This window comes from Poecilia reticulata, chromosome 3 (assembly GCF_904066995.2).
Source record: "Poecilia reticulata chromosome 3, P_reticulata-male-v2, whole genome shotgun sequence".
In the NCBI taxonomy this organism is placed as follows: Eukaryota; Metazoa; Chordata; class Actinopteri; order Cyprinodontiformes; family Poeciliidae; genus Poecilia; species Poecilia reticulata.
The window spans coordinates 16,002,015-16,017,360 of NC_088832.1; the positions used below are offsets into that span (position 1 = coordinate 16,002,015).

The 15,346-nt window shown below is 39.8% G+C and overlaps 1 protein-coding gene and 1 long non-coding RNA gene across 2 annotated transcripts in view; both read right to left on the reverse strand.

The window, feature by feature from the left end:
• The window catches only part of LOC103462393 (ferritin, heavy subunit), a 201,145-nt gene that overhangs the window by 171,677 nt on the left and 14,122 nt on the right, over positions 1-15,346 (reverse strand). The window lies entirely within an intron of this gene.
• Positions 9,245-9,824, reverse strand: LOC145551093 (uncharacterized). Its single transcript, XR_014086892.1, has 2 exons — positions 9,519-9,824; positions 9,245-9,294 (listed from the first exon to the last, which is right to left on the reverse strand). It is a non-coding gene; the product is annotated as an uncharacterized LOC145551093 (long non-coding RNA).

Genomic DNA, 15,346 nt, shown 5'->3' on the forward strand with positions numbered 1-15,346 from the left:
CAGCAAACAAAGATATAATCTTCAAGCAATATAATTAAAGTGAAATATAAACTCTGCTTTTGCTCCAGTTAGTCACTGGATACAAATCTACACAATTTCCTTCACAGGTACTTGTAACTTTGATAAAGATGTGTTCAAAAAAGCTTTAATGTTTGCAAACTGAGTTGTTTTGACTCTTGACGGCACACATGGATGGATGGACCTGTGGCTGGATCAGTAATGGGCACAGAGCTCCACTTTACATCCGACGTCAGCTAGGTGAAGGCGGGGTACTAGTATGGGCTGATATTATTAAAGATGTGCTATTTGGACCTTTTCCAACCAGCACATTTGAGAGTTGATTTTGAGTTGAAGACAGACTCAAAATCAACTCTCAAACCTACTGCCAGTTTTAAGAAGACACTTTCTTCAAGCAGTGGTTCAGGAAAAAGTCTGCATCTTTCAAGAAGATCATGATTTTGGTCTTCTCCGCTATGTGGCTAACCTGTAGACGGCTTAAAGATGAAAGAATACCGAAGTGGGTCTTTTCCTCACAAGACCTGAACCCCATTGAGAACTGGTGGGTCTCTCTTAAACGGGTGAAGGAAAACAGTACATATCTCTGATCTCTGTCTGGGAGGCTGTGGTTGCTGCTACACAAAAAGTTGGTCGTCAACAGATCAAGAAACAGGAAGGATTATAAAAGCTATTGAAAAGAAGGGTGGCGATATTTGTCACTGATTTATTTACTTGTTAATTTTGAGTTACATGTTCATTATTCTCATTTTAATGGATGACAATAAACAAGTGAGACGGAAAAATTTTCTGTTTTAATTTAATTGTGTAATAATTCTGCACACTAATATTTGCCCAATAATCGTGCACACAAAGATATTGTCCTGAGAAAGCCAAAATCTCACTTTTACTTTCTTAAATATTCAGGTTTGAGAGGCTATTAACATTTTGGATTAACCAAGAACGCTGTAGTTGTTCAACAATAAAATTAATCCTCAAAACTACAGCTTGCGTAATAATTGTGCACACAGTATACTCCATGTTAAATCTGAATCAGCCGAAGAACAATTGCTGTTAATTTAATACTTATGTTGTGAAAGTGCTTGTCTTTATAGTACTCTGTGCATTCACAATAAATCTGATATTCTTAAAAGGTAACAGAATATTTAGTTTAGATGACGTGTTCGTTCGCAGCTACACCTCATGATCTATAATTGTTTTAAAGGCTGAAAAATGATCTTAAGAGGACAGAGTTAAGCGATAGAGTGAGGAGAGACATAAATAAATGGTAGCACTGCGTTCAGACCGAGTGGCTCCAAAGATGACAAGATGAGTAGCATTGTAACTCCCAGAGCTAAATTTGAGAGGCGGACATTTTTGAAAACTTACTGCCAGTAGGTCAAGAAAGTGACACCATAATGAAATGGAGGTCTTAGTTTACATTTTCGCATTTATCTGTCGAATTAAAAACAAATTATGTTAAAAGGAGACTTTATTAATCCATTTGATTTATAAGATCACAGAAAGCTGGATTCTTTTTTTTTTAATTATTTATAGAAATCCACTTGAAATTCAACAGTTTTTTTTTACTGTCATTGTAATTTTTCTTGTGCAATTTTGTCAGCTGGAGTTTTATGATATGCTATCTGCCTTTGACAAGTCTCCCTTGCCTGGCTAAATAGAAGTCAAATAAAAATAGATAAATATTAGGGGGGTTCCTAGAAAAGCAAAAGACAATGGATGTTTTTCTGTATTTTTCTGTGGTGGTTGTTGTCCTGAGTAAACCAAACTTTGTTCACAGCACACAAGACAAACAACCATGCACATACACACTCACACCTAAGGGAAATTTCAGACCATGTAACGTAACATGGATGTTTACAGACTGTGGGAGAAAGCTGGAGTAGCAGCTATAAACCCTCCAAGCAGAGAGGAACCAGGCCACATTTCAAGTCAGAATATGCATATTTTTTAAATGACAAAATAATACGAGCCTAACAAAACAAACTGAAGTACTGTAAGCAAAGCTGTTGAGAATCATTTTTATAGTAGTATTAAAAGCTGGACTAATCCTTTCCACGGCAGAGACCAGAATGATAACCAAAACACCCCAGGCTGACGTTTATTACAAACTATTTAACCACTACCGACCTCAAATATCAATAGAGTTTAAGGATTCTCCTCAAGACTTTAAGGGCTCCAATTCATTCATTATTGTAGTGAAAAGCTATTTTGTTTGAAAAAAAAAAAGATGAAACACAGGGATGTGATGAATATGAAGTGATTTTGTTGTATTCACCTGATTTATTATTCCTACACCGCTGGTAATTTAACCCACCTGAACGTGTTTTGGGACCTTTATTAGCAGTGGGCCCCATGTTATTTTTCTGATGCTATTATTTGAGAGATATTTAACTGGCTTTTATAAGAGAATTTATCTCCTTCCTCAGGGCACAGGACATGACTATTTAGTCAGAAACACAGTGGTGAGAAAGAGTTTGGGGAGGCCACAAGAGTTTGATTAACATTTCTAGTTCAACAATACTCTTTCACTACCTCAAATTTCATGCCTGCACCTCATTTCACCTCCGCTGCCTCTGTGTTCCTGGCAATAAACCCTCAGAGTCTGAATCATACCTGAATATGTGAGCTTCGGCACTTGGACCTGATTCCACTCACCGTCGCTTGCTGAAGCATCACTCATGGACGCAAAACCCAGCAGCACTTCAAGGCGGATGCTCCTTCTTCTGAGAACAGAATGATTCACAACACAGCAAATCTGAGAATAAAAGAGAGATGAATTGGTCACTGAACAATTGGAAAAAACAAAGTAGGAAATCCTTGGAAATAGGATACCTTTGTGCTCCATTTAACTGCAAAGTGCAGTAAAAAATTGGATTCAGCTTTCTGCTGTCGATCCTTCACAGGTTTAAAAACAAGGACGATGACAAACTAGGTTCAGAGCCATGTTCAACAAATAATAAGATTCATTCCAACAAGGCAAAGAAAGGTTTGTTTCAAAGTACATATTAAGAATAACTTTTAGTCAAGTATTTAACACACGTTTTTACAAAATCCACATTTCTGTTTTAAAACTGGTTTTATTCATTTATGTATGTTTTATGTATGTTTATTAGCTGTGAGCAGTAAATGGCGAGAAATAAAGACTTGAACGCATCCATTTTGATCTCATTAACAATTGAGTTGCTGAAATAAATATTTCTAATTACTGTGATGGACTGCTTTAACAGCACCACACTGTAATGTATGGTTACCAGGCAGAACTGGTTTCCAACAAGATTGTTGTGAAAGACTCAGACCCTTACTAACCTGAGGAACAGGTGTTGTCCCTTCACCTGTTTTACCCACAGGACTGTATAGATGGGATAACACTATAAAGCAGAAACAAGGGATAACAGAAGCTACGAGAGATTGGGTGAATTTACACAAAGATATTCAGCAATTAAATCTCACCGTTGCAAGGAGATGATGGTTTGGTATATAATCCAAAACACAGTGGTTGGGTAAACCATCCAGTTCAGCAACAGTGAGGGCAAAACAGATCCAATATCTGAGAGGCTGGCAATGGTGATGTCAGGAGGCAGGAAAGAGGTCAGGTGTACAATCAAGGACATAACAACAATGCGTGGTTGATGACAAACATCTTTGCACTGAATGACTGCAGAATAGGAGTATTTAAAGATTTAAAGATATAAAGGTGTATATGTTTGTATTTTGTCATGTGCATTCGAAACTTGTTCCGCTCCTCTGCAGTGTCCTCTCAGGCACAAGCACAACATGATGTAATCTTAGAAGTAAGATCACTGTGTTCTCTAAATTAATAGCCTGAAAATGCTTCAGATTCCACTGTGGCCATGTGACAGTACTTGAGATGTTTCAAGAATCAAGACCTGTTTCCCTTCGAATAACAAAGCAAGGGCTCTGCTTCACATACAATCTCTTTTTGGTAAGTGCGCTTCGTTATGATGCCACAGAAGAATGTAAATATTGAGACACATCACAATGTGTGGTGGGAGGAAAAGTCAAAAGCATCTCGCCAATAGTGGCACACATATTTTACCTGTGAGAAAACTAAGCATGGAGTTTTATATAAACTCTTCTGGTGGCTCTAAGTGACGCGCCTAAGTGAAGCGTCATAACTGCGATAAAACAATGAGGCAGGCTGTTTTCAGTAAAGCCCTGCTCCTATTCCAGTAATTTGTCTCACAAGCACATCATGGAGTGAATTCTCCTTTTGAAATTACCAGCGCTTCCTTTGTGACGCTCCTTACGTCCTTATTGATCTCTTGAGCGTTTTTTTTTTTTTTTCTTCGTTTTTCGTTTCCTTGTGGAAACAGCCCAGACCCCAGATAAGGAGACAGCGCTGCCAGTTTTGTGAACATGATTAAAGCAGCTGTACCAAGACAGTGAATGATACAAGCCGCTTGTAGCTACAAGAGGAAAGAGGAAGTAATATTTCCTAATGCTGGGACACTTGGGAGATACACGAGGTCTCATTATCTACCTAAACGCTTGAGGCTTTCCAATGTTCTCACCTTACACCCACAGCTGACCTATGACTCACCAGCCCCTCTATCCTCATAGTAAACCTTTATTACATTACCTTAATCGCGAAGCATCATGTCGAAAGGTTGGAGGGTGAATAATCGGCTTCTCATGATTTATTTTTCTCCTCTCTTTTTATATATATGACGCATGCACGACTTGCATCTTACCTCTTTGGTGAAACGCTGCACATGCCATGCATTCTTCCAGCCTGATTTATGAAAAGAAGCAGATCACTTTTATTTAGACTCACAAGACCTTGGAGTCGGCCAACGTCTCTGCGTGACAGAACACAGGCGTATTCAGAGGCTGGCTTCAGTTCATTGATGAGCTCAATGGGGTGACTTCTCTAAAAGAACCACTGTGTGCTCTGCACAATAATGTGGCGTTCCTACTAAACATTGAACTATTCTGCCCAAACAGGACTCAAACCCCCCGACCCAAAAAAACGATTAGCTATAATCTCAAAAATCCCACATTATACTTGTAAAAAATATTGAGGCATTTTCTTTCATTTTAATTTTTTTCTATTAAGTTAGAAACAATCGAGAAGCTTTAGTATTCAGTTCGCACAGCTTATAATGAACAAAAAGTTCTCAAGTTCGTCTAGGAGGCGAACTGAGGATATCTGAATAGAAAAACTGACGCAAGTTCCTTTTACTGTCACAGTCTTTATCTTGTATAGCGGCATCCTAACAGAAAAGGTTGACAAAATGAATAAAGTCTGGAACATTTCAGTATAAAGTCGCAGTATTAAAAGCAACATGAATAAATGGTCATAGTTAAATCTGTCAAGGCATTTTAATCTAATTTAAGCAGAAATTCTTTGTTTTCCACAACTAGAAGCTTTGCTTGCATTTAGGATGTTTTATTAATTACAGAAAGGGGAAATGAAAAAGTAAAAATTAAAACCTGAATTTCACATCTCCGCTTTTCCAAAGATAACATATTTTATGAATCAAAATTTTATTTGATTGAAACTCAGATCTTGTTAGAGAAATATTTTAATGATACTTCAACAGTAACTGTGATATTTAATTTATGAAATTAACTGAGCAAATATATTCTGATGTGGCAGAATATATATATATTTTTTTTACGGAGGGAATTAGTGTTTTCAAAACATTTGTCTTGTTATGATATCTAAGAATGATACCATTACAGATTGCAAAGCAACAATGTGTGGCACAATCTGGAAAGAATAAAGAACATAAATTTTAAATTAAGCTAGCTGCTGGCAGGACTTGTGACAGCTGAGAAAATAAAAAATCTGTGGCTCTGGACAAAATGAGTCAAGGACCACTTCTGAAAGAGAACTAGCAATTTTTCCAAAAGAACTGTAACAAATGAATTCAGTCACCACAGACAATAAACAGGTTCACTGCACAAAACTCCACTGCAGAAGAAAAATCTTGCTGAAGTTCATTTAAAGATTACTACAGAACCTTTGGACATGTGCATGAAAAAGTAGGAGAACCTACTCTGGTCAAATGTGGCCAAAATGTAACCTTTGTTTTATGTTTTTGTAGTCACCATATTTCGGGGAGTAAATAAATTGCACACCATCCCCTAAACGCCATGCTAAAAATTAATTATATAGCTTTAAATAAAATAATTTATCATATGTTAAAGAAAGTCATTAACATTTAGGAACAGTCAGCTGATCTGAAGCCCAATTCTTATGTCTGTAATTGAAGCCCAAGCTTTTTGTCTAGCTTCGTGATAAGCTGTACAGCAACATGGAGTCTGGAAAGAATAATCCGCTGAGATCAACAAGGTTTAGAGAGGCTGTTGGTCTGATTAATGGAGGAAATAATAACAGCAAAAATAGTGCATTATAAGAGTTTTTTTTAATTATTATTTTTAAACATATTGAACAAACATACTGGACCCAGCACGAATGTTTAACCAAGAAAAATTGCTTTCTAACATTATGCTTTTCAGTTAGATGATCAGTTTAAGCAACCTGTCAGCCAGAGTCTACAACATAAAAAGAGTAGTTTAAGTATTATTGGATCGATTCAACATCATAGCATTATCAAACACCCAGATCAATATGAAGAGGACACTTTGAATTAAATCAGCATGAACCGATAAAAGAACACTGAAATTCTAGAATACTAAAAAAATGCTGAGATAAATCGAGAAAGGGTGGAAAACATAAAGAATAGTATAATAATACAAGAGACTGCTATTACAAAGAACATATTTTGTGTCAATTATGTATTAAACAACAGGCTGCAATGTTTCATCATTCAAGAACTATTTGATAAGTTAAATGTTAATGTTAACAAAACGTTTAATAGTAATTTTAATGTTTAGACACCTTGAGCTTCTATTTAAGATTTCATTTGAATATTCAGATGAGCTAACAGTGTCAATATGTTTGGCAGACTGAAGACAACAGCGGAGCAACAATGAAATATATTAACTGAGTAAAGGTGACCTATTATGCTTCCTTTTAAACAAATTAGGGCAGGTCTATAGGCTATAAAAAATACATGTTAATTAAAATATTTTTGCACAAAATCATTCTTAGGTAATGAGATTTTTCCTGCTCAGATCTGCCTATTTTGAGCTCCTTTCAGAATGAGCAATTTTATTCCTCTGTCACTTTTATGCAAATAAGCTGTTGTTGGACTCAACGTTTACACTCATACTTTATACACGTCAAAGCGGCTGCAAACAGATGCACAATTGTACAACGTCTTTGACCTCGAGTCAGACCCGGAAGCAGACGTGGAGCCTCCTGCATGGTAAGTCAACAACAGAAAGCAGCCATTTTACAGCACATAGCCATAAAACCAGCTGATGGGGGGCTGCATGGGACTGAGACGAGAGACACCTGGACCATCTCTTCAGAGATAGAAAAAAGGAAGCATACCCTCTTAACTCCCTCTTGGGAACTTGAGAGAGAGGCGGATAATCGTGGAGCCCCTCGTTTAAGACAAAAACAAAAACTCGAGAGGGAAAAGGAGCTTGAGCAGAAAGACTCGCTTTGGTCCCCTCTTTGAAGACGGGAACAAAATCTCACATGAGGTTGAGTCGAGGCAGTGTTTAGGAGATTTACTGACATGGTGGTGGTCCCATCCAGGTTGTTGGTGTGATAGTTCAGGTCTTGGCTGAGGAGGATTGAGATGAGATTAAAACTGCATGGTGATGTGGAGATTTGAGATGAGGCTGTAAGATTAGATAAAATCAGTTGTAACATGGAAATAATGAAATGAAAACTGCTTTAAGTCCATTACGACTGTATGAAAGTCCCTTGGTTTCTTCTAACTGAGATTATCCAGACAGTGATCTGCTGCAAGTAAGACATTCATACACTACTACTCAGAAAAGTTATCGACAGTACAAGTCAGGGAACACGTTGCATACTACCAGATAGTTTTCCATACACTAAGTATCCATCTGGTTTCGTCTTAGTGTTAATATTTTTGCATTATTTTCATGAAAATGAAATTTTTTGTGAATATTGTCCTCATTAATGTGTAGAGTGACTCACCCATCAGAATTGTAGCCAATAGGTATTATAACCATAATTAATTCTCTAAAATGAGTGCAACTCAAATGAGACGGCAAGGGATCTAGTAGTCCTTGTGGGGCACCTCAGTTGCACAGGACTGTGCTTGTTTCTGAGAACAAGAGATTTTCATCTCAGCCAGAGGCCACAGTCTCCACTTTCCCTATTTCCAAGCAACTCTTCCGCTGATGACTCATCCCTCCTGCCTTATTACAAGGAGCAGCTCTCATTCTCCATTGTACTTCAGTGCACACACCTTATAATGAAATTGAGATGCCAATGCAAAAGGTACAATCTGTAACAAATGGTTGTCAAATGTTCCTGAATGTCTGTGTAAACCACAGAGGAGATCTGATACGATGATTACATGCATATTGATTGGAAAATTTTGTAGGAACTGAAAACCGGTTTGGCAACAAAGACAAATATGCTGAGCTTATAACACGTCTGACATGAATAGCAATGTTTCTAAATAATATTTAGGCAGGTGCTTGAATACGTGCTTCAGACAGACCTGAAAATGTATAGGAAGAGCTATTTTGGGACAGTTGATTATGTTACTTAGATCAAAACTGGGAGAGAAAGATATGAAAAGCCAGAGGTGTTCCCAGAATCAAAGAGCTGCTGTTGTCTGTGCCCCACACAACTTGAAACGTACCATCTATTTATGTTGCACTGCTCTCAAAAATCCCAGCAACTCTCAGTCAAACAGAAAGTGCGCTTTTCTTAAAACCCAATTATTTTAAGTCACGACAAGATGTATGATACCGGCTTTTTACGATTTGCGAAACAATCGTCTCTTTTATTTGTCAGATTAAATATTGTTTATAATCACATCGTGAGAACTTATGCAAAAGTCAGAATAAGTAAAAGAATATTTTTCTTCTTTTGTTATTTATATTCATAGTTAGCGCTGAAAAATGTAATACTTTCAAGCCAAACTAAAATGTTTTACAAGTTGTCTTGGAGCCTAAACCTAACCAATCAGATTACCCGAGTCCATATTACACACCAGCAACACCCCTGAAAAACGTCCATCATGTGGCTCCAAAAGGACGAATTAAACTTTTAATTACTATTGTAATGTTCTCGTCAAGAGTGTATCAACTCTGACTAAACATCGAGTTAAACCACAGCAAATGATGAGAGGGAGACGTGAAGTAAGGTTGACCATTTACTGTTTGCTTCCTCTTTACATGCTGCGGTGAAAACTGCAGACAAAATGAACACAAAACAATACAAAACTTAGTTCTGTGAGCAAACCTGACATACAGACCATAAATTTAACATAAATATGTGCTCTGCAGTCAACTGAAATGTACCATGAGCGGTCAAATGAACAAACATCAGTCACAATAATGACACATTAGCATTTTAGCAAAATAATATCTGGCACATCTTAAGTTGCATATATCTTAACATAAACATCACTTACAGCATTGCTTCAGCTGAGCTTTCCCGTGGATGACAAAGGATTAAATGCCGAAGACAAAACAACATCTAGCCATGCTTGCTGCAGCTCTAAAAAAAACCCCAGGAAACGACTGAACAGGAAGTCAGACACCGACAATACAATGGCACTTCAAAACAAAAGCCTTCAAATCCACTACAGCCACAAACAACCAAAAATGCCATCAAACACACTACATTCACATAATATCAAAGATAAATGCTGTAAAACAGCACACTCCCCGTCTGACCTCTGTGAGGTCACTCTGCCTTTTTATCATGAAACTTTAGTCCATAGATCATTCATTAGGCAGAAGCAAAACGACCTCTGTGATAGGTCTAAGGTACGTTTTTGGGTTGCCATCCTCTGCTGTTGTGACCTCGACCTTTCTTACGTATCCATCTTGTCCTGGAAATGTAGCAGTGATCCTCGCCAGTGGCCAGCAGTTGCGAGGAGCTTGCTTGTCTTTCAGAAGGACTAAGTCTCCTATTTGCAAGTTTCTTTTGGGTACTGTCCATTTTGAACGTTGTTGTAAAGTCGGCAGGTACTCTCGTCTCCAACGAGTCCAAAATTGATTTGCTAATGCTTGTACTTGTCTCCACTGCCTTGTAAACAAGTCTTTCTCAGGAAAGTTACCAGGAGGTGGAGGGACTCCAGACTTTTGAGTAAGAAGCATTGCAGGTGACAGGATGAAAGGATTGTCTGGATCTGCAGAAACAGGCATCAAGGGACGGGCATTGATAATGGCAGTAACTTCCGACATTAGAGTACACAGGACTTCGTGAGTCAAAGAGATGTTTTGCCGGAGCAGAATAGCATCCAAAATCCTCCTTGCCACACCAATCATACGCTCCCATGAACCCCCCATGTGAGAGGCGTGAGGCGGATTGAATTCCCAGACGCATTCCTGATCAGTGAGGTATTTTTGCATTTTTGTGTCCATCTGTAGCTCCTTGCAAGCCCCAATAAAGTTTGTGCCACAATCAGATCTGAGCTGTTTGGCTGGTCCTCTCAATGCAAAAAACCGTCTCAAAGCATTAATGCTGCTAGATGTGTCCAATGATTCTATTAGTTCAATGTGGACAGCTCTTGAAGTCATGCAACTGAAAAGCATTGCCCATCGTTTTGACTCCGAGTGCCCTCCTCGAGTGCGCCTTGCCGTTACAGACCAGGGCCCGAAAACATCCACACCTACATAGGTAAAAGGAGGACATACTTTAAGTCGCTCTGGTGGTAAATCCGCCATCTGTTGTTCTTCCATCTTCCCACGTAGTTTACGACAAGTTATACACTTATGGATAAGTGATTTTACAAGAGACTTGCCTCCTAATATCCACAAGCCACCTGCTCTTATGGCTCCTTCAGTTAGATGACGACCTTGGTGTTGAACCTGTTCATGGTAATGTCTTGATAGAAGGAATGACACATGATCATTTTTAGGTAGGACTACAGGATTCTTCTCTGCAGGTGTCAGTTCTGAGTACTTCAGCCTGCCCCCAACACAAATCAGGTCATCCTCTAAGACTGGTCTTAGCTTCTGCAAAGGGCTATTTACAGACACAGTTTCCTTAGCCAGTAGAGCTGACCTTTCTTTTGCAAAACCTTCTGCTTGCACTGCTTTTAGGATGACTTTTTTGGCTTGAGCTATTTCTTCAGCAGAACGGTGTAAATTGCATTTATGCCAACCTACACACTCATTCCTGTGGTTGGACTGCTTCAATGATTTCACCATGTGGATCAAATATGCAACTCCTCTCAACAAGGAGCTAAAAGATGAAAACCGTTTGAAGCGATCTGTAGAAAGGGTTGCCTTTTCTGTAACAGTAGAATAGGTCTGAACTTGTGGTCTGATTTCACTGTCCTTTTGTGGTTCGATCAAGTCAAACCTCTGACCTGTATATTGCTTGCCTTCAGATGATTGATAAAGAAACGAGGGTCCGGTGAACCATGAAGTCTGTGCTAATTTTGATGGAGGCACAGACCGTGATGCATGGTCAGCTGGATTCTCATCTGTGCACACATAGTTCCACTGAGTTGGCCTTGTGGATTGGTGAATCCGCATCACTCTATTGTGGACATAGACATAGAATCGCCTTGACTGATTGCATATGTAGCCAAGAACAACTTTACTGTCAGTATAGAACTTGACTTCATCTATTTTCACATCCAACTCTTCTTGAATGAGATCTGACATTTCTACAGCCAAGACTGCAGCACACAGTTCAAGCCTGGGGATTGTAGGCTCAGACTGAGGGGCAAGTTTAGCCTTGGCCATAACAAAACCCACCTCAATTTGTCCTTCTTCTTGAACTGCTCTCAGGTAAGCTACAGCCCCAATAGCCTTATTTGATGCATCAGAGAACACGTGCAATTCAGTCTTTACCACTGAACTGAGTGAGGTCTGAGGGTACATCCGAGGAACATGTAGCTGCTTCAGGTCTTGTAGTGAATCCCTCCAGGATTCCCATTTTTCACGTTTTTCTTCTGGTAGTGGGTTATCCCATTCAGTCTGTTCAGTAGCTAGTTCTCTCAGAAGAGCTCTTCCGCAGATGGTGATGGGTGCCAGTAACCCCATGGGATCAAAAATACTGTTAACAGTAGAGAGAACTCCTCGACGAGTGAACGGTTTGATTGTAGTAGATGCTGAGAAAGTGAACATGTCAGTCGTGATCTCCCAAAGAAGACCCAAGCTGCGCTGAGTGGGTGTAGCTTCTTGTTCAAGGTCTAGGTCTTTGGTCGGTGGAGCACAGTCCTCTGGAGGAAAAGCTTCTGTGACTGACTGACTGTTTGACACAAACTTGTGTAGGCGGATGTTTGACTCAGCTAGTGAGTTTTTTGTCCGTTGCAGGAGGTCAATCGCCTCAGTCTCTGATGGCACAGACATTAAACCGTCATCCACATAGAAATGCCTTTCTACAAAGTTGATGGTATCAGCACCAAACTTCTGCGCTCCCTCTCTGATGGCTCTCCGTAGCCCGTATATAGCCACAGCAGGAGATGGCTTGTTACCAAAAACATGGACCTTCATTCTATATTCCACTACTTCCTTGTTGACGTCGTTGTCTTTGTGCCATAAGAAACGGAGAAAATTGCGGTGGTCTTCATGCACTTGGAAACAATAAAACATTTGTTGGATGTCTGCTATTATTGCAATCTTTTCCTTCCTAAAGCGTAACAGTACGCCAAGAAGAGCATTATTCAGATCAGGCCCTGAGAGAAGTACATCATTGAGGGAGATTCCCAAATACTGGGCACTGGAGTCAAAAACCACCCTGATGTTGTTGGGTTTTTGTGGATGATACACGCCAAACGTGGGGAGGTACCAACATTCTTCTCCCTCTTTCAACGGTGGAGCTAACTCTGCATGTTCATTGGTGAATATTTTCTCCATAAAAGTCACATACTGGTTCTGCATCTCAGGCTTCCGTTGAAGAGTTCGCTGCAGAGATACAAACCGTTTGACTGCCTGTTCTTTATTATTAGGTAGTCGTTGTCGTGGTTCCCTGAATGGGAGTGGGGCAACCCAGTTGTTGCTTTTGCTTTTGTAAACATTCTTGTCCATTATCTGTAGGAACACTGTATCTTCCAGAGATGGACCAGGCTTGTTGTCATTCTCTGTTTGGACAAACACTTGGCTGCCAAGCATCCTTTCTGGGTCTGAGAATCTGCTTAGAGTATTGTCACTTTCTTTAACATGAAGGACGCTTGTGCAGAGTGGAAAAATTGAATGCCGATGACATTGCAACACATTTGTCTTGTATGTGCTTATCACTGGCTTATGTACATTCCCCAGACAAACTTCTCCAATCACAACCCAACCTAAATCCAAACGTTGAGCGAAAGGGGCGCTGTGTGGTCCGTTAACCTGCTCTCTGACCTTGTGTGCTCTTAAAACATCCCTTCCGAGCAAAAGTAGGATTTCTGCGTCTGGATCCAGTTCTGGAATTTGATCTGCTATGTGACGGAGATGAGGCTGATGTTGGACCGCACTTGGTGTTGGAATTTCAGATCGGTTATTTGGCATCTCTGAGCATTCGATGAGTGACGGGAGTGCAATCTGGACCTTCCCATCCATTGATTCAATCTGAAATCCATCTGCCTTCTTGCCAGATGATTCAATCATGCCTGAGCATGTTCGAAGATGATATGTGAAGGGTTTGCTCTTTACTTTAAATTGTTCAAAGAACTCTGGCCTAGCTAAAGAGCGATTACTCTGGTCATCTAAGATGACATAAGTTTTGATTGCCATGTGCCTGGAATGACTGGGATAAACCTTTGCAAGGCAGATTTTTGAACAAGATCGCCCCATTGCACTTGGACCACAAACTTCTGTACAACTGTTTGAAACGATATCCTCACTGACTTGACTGTCAACCTCCCCGCCATTGTCTTGCTGGGCTGAAGGAGCTTTAGATGACTTGGGGAATGGCTCAGGATGCATGACAGTATCATGATTTACACTGTTGCACTCAGAACACTTTAAGAAGACTTTGCAATCTCGAGCAAAATGTGAGACAGAGGAGCAACACTTAAAACAAATCCCTTTCTCCTTCAGAAAGGCCATTTTGTCACTGTAGGATTTATTCCTGAAAACCCTGCACCTTTTGAGAGGATGTGGTTTATTGTGTAGCGGACAGGTCTTGCTGAAATCATCATTGGTTGAGACATCAGTTTTTGAAACCAAAACTGGTTTGTTTGAGTTAAAACTCCTACTGATTCCTCTCTCTGATTTGACAAATGTTACTGTGTTTCCTTGACTCATGAAACTTGGGTCATTTCTTTTCTTTGCTTCATAGCGCACAAAGTCAGAAAAGTAGTCAAAGGGAGGGAAGCGACCCTGGTTTTGTTCTTTATACCACGAGCCCACTGATATCCATTTCTCTTGTAGTGCAAAAGGAAGCTTTGCAATTATTTGGCTGATTCCACGTGAAGTATCCAGGTATGCAAGTCCTGTGAGATATCCATCCTCTTTGGCTCCTTGGATCTCCATCAGTAAATCGCCAAGGTCTCGTAACCTGACATTATCCTTAGCTGAGATTGTAGGGAAGCTTTCCAGTCTTTGAAACAGAGACCTTTCAATGATCTCTGGAGCAGCATAACACTCACGTAGTCTCTCCCATGCTTTGTTCAAAGCTGTTTGAGGATCTCCAACATGAACTGAACGTAGCCGTTTAACCTGTTCACTTGACTCTTTTCCAAGCCATTTAGTCATGAGGTCCAATTCCTGAGTTGCTGTGAGTCGAACCTCACTAATAGCACTGTTAAAAGAAGAATACCAGGCTCGATAATTTTCAGGCTTATCATCGAAATGGTAAAGACCTGAACTGACAAGGTCTCGCCTGGCCAAAAACTCTGCTAACGGATCAGATGTCGATATTCTATTAACTGGTTCTCTAGACCTGGCAGCCAATGGGACATAATTAGAATAAAGAGGTTGGCAGTCTTTTTCGCTGTAAGATTTTAGATGAGGTTTGGGTGAAAACACTGGTTCATGTGCTTCAACGTTTTCAGACTTCTCAGATTTCACACAGTGTGTTGCTTCTGGAATGTCCTTAGCATGTGCGTCAGCATGCTGTGGAGAAGCTTGATCTGAGTTCTTAAGGTCAATTTGAGACTGAACATACTCGCTAGTGCGTTCAATTTTCACCTTGTCCGAATCAGACATTCCCGTTTCATCCAAAACTTGAACTGCCTCAGCCTGTTCTAAGACTTGAGCTTCAGCTGCTGCTGCAGCAGCCTCTTTTTGAAACTTTAACATTTCCAACTCTGTGTCAATTTTTACAGTTTCCAGTTGACTTTGAGCATCCCTTTTA